Here is an 8,515-nt window from a genome sequence, read left to right on the forward strand (position 1 = left end):
CAACTAATAATAAAAATAAAAATAAAAACATTAAAAAACTTCCCTAGACAGGGCTGCCTTCAGATGTCTTCTAAAGGTTGTGTAGTTACTTATCTCCTTGGCTTGCATAACTCCATAGGCTCGAACATTTCTCTGATGAAAACAGAGGAAAAGTGGGACATTTGGTCTGGCAGGCATTAAGGCTACTTTACAGTTTAGCAGAGTTTGCCTGCTTCCTCATGCTCAATTTCTAAATTTCTGTATTTATAAATGTAGTGCACTTCTTTGAGAAAAAAGATCATCTGTCGCCAATATTATTTTTTCCCTTCCCCCAAGTACTATGCCTGGAACAGCTGCCTCTGGAATATCTTTACCACTCACTCTGGAGAAGTGAACATGTGGTTCTTTTCTTTTCTTTTCTTTACCCCCTAACCAAATGAGGCCAAACTGCAGTCACTTGAAGGGCAGATATTTCTCGAAAGGGGGCCTGTGTTCTGTGAAAACTGAGATGCCCAAGAGCACTCGCCAAAATCTTATTTACAGTCTGCCGGAGCTTTTCAGAAGCAGGTAATCTACAGTGCATCAGGTCACCCGACTGAAATAGAAGCCTAAAGAGAGATAACTCTCCTTTTGAACCAACCAATTTCTCATGATTCTAGAGAAGTGGGATTATTGGTCAGATAATTGCTCAAGGTGTCTGGAATGAATCCACTTGAGCACGTCCCAAAAGTAGGCATTTCATCTATCATTCATATATATATATATATATATATATATATATATATATATATATATAAAAAAAACTGGAGGTGGAAGGAGGAAGTAGGGTTCAATGCACAAAAGAAAATCCCTTTTAACAGAATAAGCAATATCAGAATACCTGTTGGCAAACAAAATAGACAAATACCAAGCCTCAGTGAAGACTAACAGCCTAAGCTACTCATTTCTCCCTAGGCTTTCAGCCTACTCAAATATTATTTTAAGCCGCCATGCAGAAATGAAGAGACATTTAAATGCCACATGTCTTCTACTGAAACTCAACGAGTCCAGAAATTATGCAATCTCACCTAGTTTAACGGGGGGGGGGGGACACAATGGGTTGAATGGTACTTTACACCGCAATATGTCATTTGAGTCTTGATTGATCTCCAGAATTATTTTGTCAGAGCACATTTCCTCCAATTGTTATAGAAGCCACTCCTTCCATGGTACAAGAATCTCTTAGACTGTTTTATTTTGTTTTCAGTCGTTCTTAAATCGCCTGGTGATGCAAAAGCATTCAATGGGTATAGGATAAATTTTCTTAATTAGTCAATCAAGTTAGCCGACACTCCCTCAAAAGTACAGGCAGAACTGCTTCCATAAGCCAATTAGACACACAAGGTCTTTGTTGTTGTTTAGTTGTTTAGTCGTGTCCGACTCTTCATGACCCCATGGACCACAACAAACACTCTGTGAGGTGAGTGAGGCTGAGAGACTGCAGAGAAGTGTGACTAGCCCAAGGTCACCCAGCAGCTGCATGTGGAGGAGTGGGGAAGCGAACCCGGTTCACCAGATTACGAGTCTACCGCTCTGAACCACTTACACCACAACCTGCCCGTAGTAGGGCTATGGGTTTTTCTCTCCAGCATCGAGGAGAGCCTCGAGGACCCGGTTCCCTCTGCCAAACATAGAGAGGGAAATGAAAAGTGGAGGGGTTAGGTTACAGCAACAAATGAGCTTTCAAGTTCTTTAAACAAAGCCGGCAAATCCATTGAGAGACAGACCGCTGTGTTTAGTCTGAGGATCACATGGTTCCTCTATGCAGCAGTATTTCATCCTTTTACATTCCCACTTAATGTAAAAGGAATACAGAGAGAGAGAGACAGAGACAGAGAAAGAGAGCCAGGAGCCATTTACAGTATCTTCGCTCCCAGGGGGAGGGAACTTCCAGGGGGAGGGGAGGTTTTCCCCACGGCCGCTGCAAGACCAACAAGGCACTGACAGCAGAGATGCAGCTGGAGATGTCTTTACTCATCCCTCGAAAGAGCCTGTGAAACCCAGCCACTCAAATTCCTCTCAGAAGACTATATAGGAAGCCAGTGCTGACGCAGCTGGGGGTACAGATAAAGGGTGTCCTCTCATGACCCTGACTGGGCATGACATTCTGCGCTACCTTCGCATATGTGGAAAAGCAGGCCACATGACAACAATCTGATAATGAAGCTGACTGACATCCGCCCCCAAGGCCTAGAGCACAACAGAAGTCACTGTGGGATCATTGCAGAACGCAACTTGTTTTCCTCCTCCTGCCCCCTCTGCATGAGCGGGCTGGCTGGAAGGAGCACAGTAGTTTTCCGGTGCAAAACTCCACCAGACCTGGAAGTCATTTGCCAGAAGACACTGCAGTTAGCTAAGCAGCAGCCGTTTCTGTGCTGTCGTGAATATACCGTATTTTTTGCTTTGTAAGACTCACTTTTTCCCTCCTAAAAAGTAAGGGGAAATGTGTGTGCGTCTTATGGGGTGAATGCAGGCTGCGCAGCTATCCCAGAAGCCAGAACAGCAAGAGGGATCGCTGCTTTCGCTGCGCAGAGATCCCTCTTGCTGTTCTGGCTTCTGGGATTCAGAATATTTTTTTTCTTGTTTTCCTCCTCCAAAAACTGGTGCATTTTATAGAGCGAAAAATACGGTACTTCCCTTCTGACGATACGCTAGCAGGGGAGCTATGCACTGAATGTCAGTAACACCGCTCAGTGGGTCATTATTGCAGTTCTCTCAGTCATGAAATAGGTAAAAAGTAAAGGACCCCTGGAAGTTAAGTCTAGTCAAAGGCGACTATGAGGTTGTGGCGCTCATCTCGCTTTCAGGCCCAGGGAGCTGGCATTTTCCCAAAGACAGCTTTCTGGTGGCCAGCATGTGGCCAGCATGACTAAACCGCTTCTGGCGCAACAGGACACCGTGACAGAAACCAGAGCGCACGAAAAAGACATTTACCTTCCTGCCACAGCACTACCTATTTATGTACTTGCACTGGTGTGCTTTCAAACTGCTAGGTTGGCAGGAGCAGGGACCGAGCTACACAGCTGGGATGGGCACACCACCAGAAGGGACTTTACTAAGCATTGAAAGCCAGGACCATATAACACTGGCCCTAAAGGATCTACAGTACACAGGCTCCCAGTATGTTTCCGAGCACAATTCAAAATGTTGGTGCTGACCTTTGAAGCCTTAAATGGCATTGACCCTGTATACCTGAAGGAGCATCTCCAGCCCCATCATTCAGCCTGGACACATTGAGGTCCTCTTCCGAGGATCTTCTGGCAGTTCCCTCACTGCAAGAAGTGAAGTTACAGGGAACCAGGCAGAGGGCCTTCTCTCTAGTGGCCCCCTCTCTGTGGAACACCCTCTCTTCAGATGCCAAGGGGGGTAAATGCCAAGGGGATAAATAACCACACAAGGAGATAAAGAACTACAAATTCTTAGAAGACATCTGAAGGCAGCCCTGTATAGGGAAGTTTTTAATTCTTGACATTTTATTATGCTTTTATATGTGTTGGAAGCTGCCCAGCATGGCCGGCGTATCATAAAATTAAAATATATCGGTCTATCCACTTATGGGACTTGGTTCTGCAGGAATTCAGGCAAGCCTCATCACTGACCCACCATCTGCAAAGGGATATTTCTGTAATGTCCTTTGGCAATTAAAATGTGAGATTGGCTGCAAGGCTTGAACCTCAGCACACAGCAGTTTTCTGAATAAAAAACACATTTAGAGATATGTGTCTTTATAAAATAATTAAAAAGAGCCCTGAGTTTCATGCATTGTCCAATCAGTAGCATATTTGCTAAAGTAGTCATGGGCAGACTGAGAGGGAATGGCATAGAAGACAATTAAAAAAATAATTTATATTTCTTTAAGGAAATTTGATACTTTTTTTTTTTTAAGATACCAGTATAACCATACAAGCTTCCTACACTACCTGGCCCATGATGTTGTTTGTCCAAAAGCACCCTCAGCTTACCAGGTTGCAGTAATGGGTCTTTGAGTCATCCCCATTTCCAAAGGCAGAGATACACATATGCGCTCTCTCTCTCTCTCTCAGAACAAAGAAACGTAGGAAAGCAAGAAATCAACGGATGTTAGAACATCCGCATCTAAGCGTTCTTTGGACAAAGAGGAAGCTCTCTTTGAATTTCCCAGTTTAACAGACAGAACTGGTCTCAGATGCCGAGGGAGGGACAAACTCACTATTGGACCTTGGCCAATCCCCACCCTTGGAAGCCCAGATTGACACCATGACCAGCCAATCAAGAGAAGGGGAGCTATTTTGACTATATGAAACATTGCAAAGTAGAGAAAGAATAGAGATATTAGTTATGAGATTTAGATGTAATAGTGAAAGTAAGAAATGTATACAGTGGAACCTCTGGTTACATACGCTTCAGGTTACAGACGCTTCAGGTTACACACTCCGCTAACCCAGAAATAGTGCTTCAGGTTAAGAACTTTGCTTCAGGATGAGAACAGAAATCGTGCTCCGGTGGCGCAGCAGCAGCAGGAGGCCCCATTAGCTAAAGTGGTGCTTCAGGTTAAGAACAGTTTCAGGTTAAGTACGGACCTCCGGAACGAATTAAGTACCTAACCCGAGGTACCACTGTATTAAGTGAATAGATTGGAAAATTTTCAGATGTGATTGATGGAAGTCAAAAAAACTGTGTAAGATGTAAAAGTATGTTTAATTACTGTTGAAAATGATATGTTAAAAAATAGATAGATAGATGATAGATTAGATAGATGATAGATAGATAGATAGATAGATAGATAGATAGATAGATAGATGATAGATAGATGATAGATAGATAGATAGATAGATAGATAGATAGATAGATAGATGATAGATAGATGATAGACGGACCTTTGGCCCAATCTAACAGACCTCTTGATTTGATTTGATTTTTATGGATCTGTGAAAACTAGCTGAGGAATATTTCTTTGTACATCCGCTGAGACAATCTTGTGCAAGGAGCAGCGGTGGGGAAGGGGATACTGGGAAGTGGGTTGCGAATAAGTAAAGACTGCAGTGAGACGTAGAGTGATGCCGTTGCTGAGAAACTGACTTGAATGGACAAATTGTGCATCTTTCGGAGGCGGCTGCAATGGACACTGCTGGCTCCACTACCTTAGGGAAGGCTGTGCCCATGGAACCCAGCGGCAGCTGCTGGAATCCACTGCCATGCCAAGACATTAGAGGCTTAATCCATTTGTCTCTGTGGTTGATTCATCCACTTCAAAGCAATGCAACCCTAGGAGACAAGAGCATGAGAGGGAATCTTTTCATTTGAAGAATGGGGAGGGGGGAATTAAGGAAGGGGACGCCGAACAAAGGGAGTCAAGCAAATGGGAGCCAGTTCTCGATATAACTCACAGAGCCAAGAGGAAGAAGGCACAGATCTTGAGCTCAGACCAAGAAGGAAAAGGCATGGGGTGATGCCAGGCACAGTCGTTGTTTTTTTAAAAGCCCACATTTGCGAGTGGATGAGAGAAACCAAGCTGGAAAGGAACAGATACATAAACAGAAAAGGAAATTGCCAACCGGCAGGAGGAAGGGGCTCAGAAAAAGAAAACGGAGAGCAAGTTTAAAGGAAACCACCTACTGACTTCTGGAAGTTGTTCATGTACTCTGTAATTATGTTTGCATCGACTCTCTTAACATAGCTAAAATCCATGGCTCATTCTTTATTTTAAGGGTTGCCTCTCCGTACAAACACTTCCTCCGATACTGCAAATGAGTATTATTTATGTCTTAGATGTTTAAATACTCTTGGCTGCCCTTTACTTGGATGGAAATTGTAGCCGTACAGCAATGACTATTGCGGCTTCTGACGTCAGGCAGCAAGGTCTGTTCTGTGGTCTCATCTCTCTATTGCTTAATCTGTACTGGAGAACGATCGCCATTCCTTTCACATGGGAGGTTTCCGTGAAGCCGAGATGCCTCTGTTCAACTTTAAGGACTCATCACAAACAAGAGATGTAAACACAAGCGCTGGGAGATGCCAAGAGACCTAAAGCCTAAGAAACTTGGGGCTGTGGCCACATTTGCACATACCACTTTGAGCAGTCATGGCATCCCCTCAAAATCCTGAGACCTGTCATTTATTAAGGGTGCTGAGAGCTGGTAGGAGACCCCTGTTCTCAGAGTTTCCTGGGAAGAAGGTTGGTGGTTAAATCACATCATTAGGAGATTTGGGGTGAGGTGTCACCTGTATGCTGATGACACCCAGCTGTTTTTCTCCATAACATCTGCGTCAGGTGAGGCTTTGCAAGCCCTGGACCAGCAAATAAAATAAAATAAAATACTTATACCCCACCCACCTGGCAGGGTTTCCCCAGCCACTATGGGCAACTCAGAATATTTAACAGCATACAGTAGACGTTCAGATTGCAAACATGATCCTTGCGGCAGGCACGTTCACAACCCACAGGGTTCGCAACCCACAGTGCCACGTCTGCGCATATGTGGTTCACAATTAGCACTTCTGCACATGCACAAAGCATTATTTAGTGCTTCTGCGCATGCACGAGTGCCAAAACCAGGAATTAACCCATTCTGGTACTTCCGGGTTTGGAGCGGTGCGCAACCCAAAAAACACACAACCTGAAGCTTCTGTAACCCGAGGTATGACTGTATTAAAAACACGATAAAACATCAAACCCTCCAACATTTCTCCAATGAAAATATGGATGTCCTATTCAATAACAATAAAAATGAGGATGAGGATGATATTATTTATAGTCTTCCCATCTGACTGGGTTGCCCTAGTCACTCTGGGCAGCTCCAACATATAAAAACATAATAAAACATGCAACATTAAAAAACTTCCCTATAGAGGGCTGCAAAGGTATTTTGAAGTGAGTTGCCTTTGGGTCTTTTGTTTCAAGACAGTGTGGCATGAAGATGTAAACAAAGCTCTCAGGGAAAACAGCTCCAGGAGAAATGGGTGCTGAGAGAGAGAGAGCTTTGCTTATAGGTCTGTTTGGATTATTTCATATTTCTAAGATGCTGAGTTCGTGCTGGACAGCACAAGATATTGTAAGCATATTTTTGGATGTTTCATTTTATGTTTCTGTTTGATATCAGAGATCTGCAATTGCATAATATTTTCATGGGTCCGGACAATGATTTCTTTCCAAAAGGAGTCAGTTCTCATGCTTCCAGTCACTTCAAACTGCACAGTTTTAATACCTGCAATACTCAATAGATATGGCAACAGTGGATTAATTTCCAAGGGTACGAGCCACTCAGCTGCAATCGTATGCCCACATACTTGGAAGGTAAACCTCATTGAACTTGGTATAATGGGAAGGCTCCTAATATCACAACTGGATTGTTCAGCTACTGCACGTAAGTCACTGGCAACAGGTTTGTTTTCTTTTAAAACTCAGATTTTGCCCAGACCTACCAAATCCCAGGGACACGGGTGGCGCTGTGGGTTAAACCACAGAGCCTAGGACTTGCCAATCAGAAGGTCGGCGGTTTGAATCCCCATGACAGCATGAGCTCTCGTTGCTCGGTCCCTGCTCCTGCCAACCTAGCAGTTCGAAAGCACGTCATGTGCAAGTAGATAAATAGGTACCACTCCGACGGGAGGGTAAACAGTGTTTCCGTGTGCTGCTCTGGTTTGCCAGAAGCAGCTTAGTCATGCTGGCCACATGACCCAGAAGCTGTTTGCGGACAAACGCCGGCTCCCTCGGCCTATAGACCGAGATGAGCTCGCAACCCCAGAGTCGGTCACGACTGGACCTAATGGTCAGGGGTCCCTTTATCTTTACCTTTTACTGAATCCCAATTAAACGGGAGGAAAATATGAGCTGGCTTTTTTTTTTATGCCAATGACATCATGTGTGTGCTGGGGGGGGGAACCATGAAGAGCACCAATTCTATATATTAAAAAACCACCTTAAAGTGCACATAAGGACCAGATAATGGCAGGAGGGTGAGGAAGAGCGAGAGAAGTAAAATAGTAAAAGTAAAAAGTAAACAAATGAACGGTGCTTTTTAAAAAAGAGCTATTAAAAGAAAGCTATAATATATCACTCTACCCATTGTAGTTGTTGGCTGCAATATCAAGAGAAAACCGAACAACTTGGTCTTGGCACCTGCGCATTTTATGCTGTTTTATGAAAATGTAAAACAGACCTTTCCCCCAGAACAATGGCATGCTGTTTGAACTTTTGACTTTCCTTCAAGGTAGTGCAAAATTGATTTGCTCGGCTACTGCACACTGGCAGGGAAAAATGATGCCCATTTGAAAGGTGACAGTGTTTGCTTTCCATTGGCAGACCAATTAATTTCACTCTACTTCAAAATACAGTCCCCTCCACTGTAATGAGCCGCACTCTTCTTTCAACAGATATGACAGACACCCAACTGGGTGTCAGTAATTGCATGCTGGATCGCTGTGGCTAGTGCTATTTCACAACATAAATATGGTGCTAGATTAAATGCCTGTTGAAGCTTCTGCCTGAACGAATGAAATGAAAACCAAGACTTCGTCT

Source organism: Podarcis raffonei, chromosome 17 (assembly GCF_027172205.1).
Source record: "Podarcis raffonei isolate rPodRaf1 chromosome 17, rPodRaf1.pri, whole genome shotgun sequence".
NCBI classification, from domain to species: domain Eukaryota; kingdom Metazoa; phylum Chordata; class Lepidosauria; order Squamata; family Lacertidae; genus Podarcis; species Podarcis raffonei.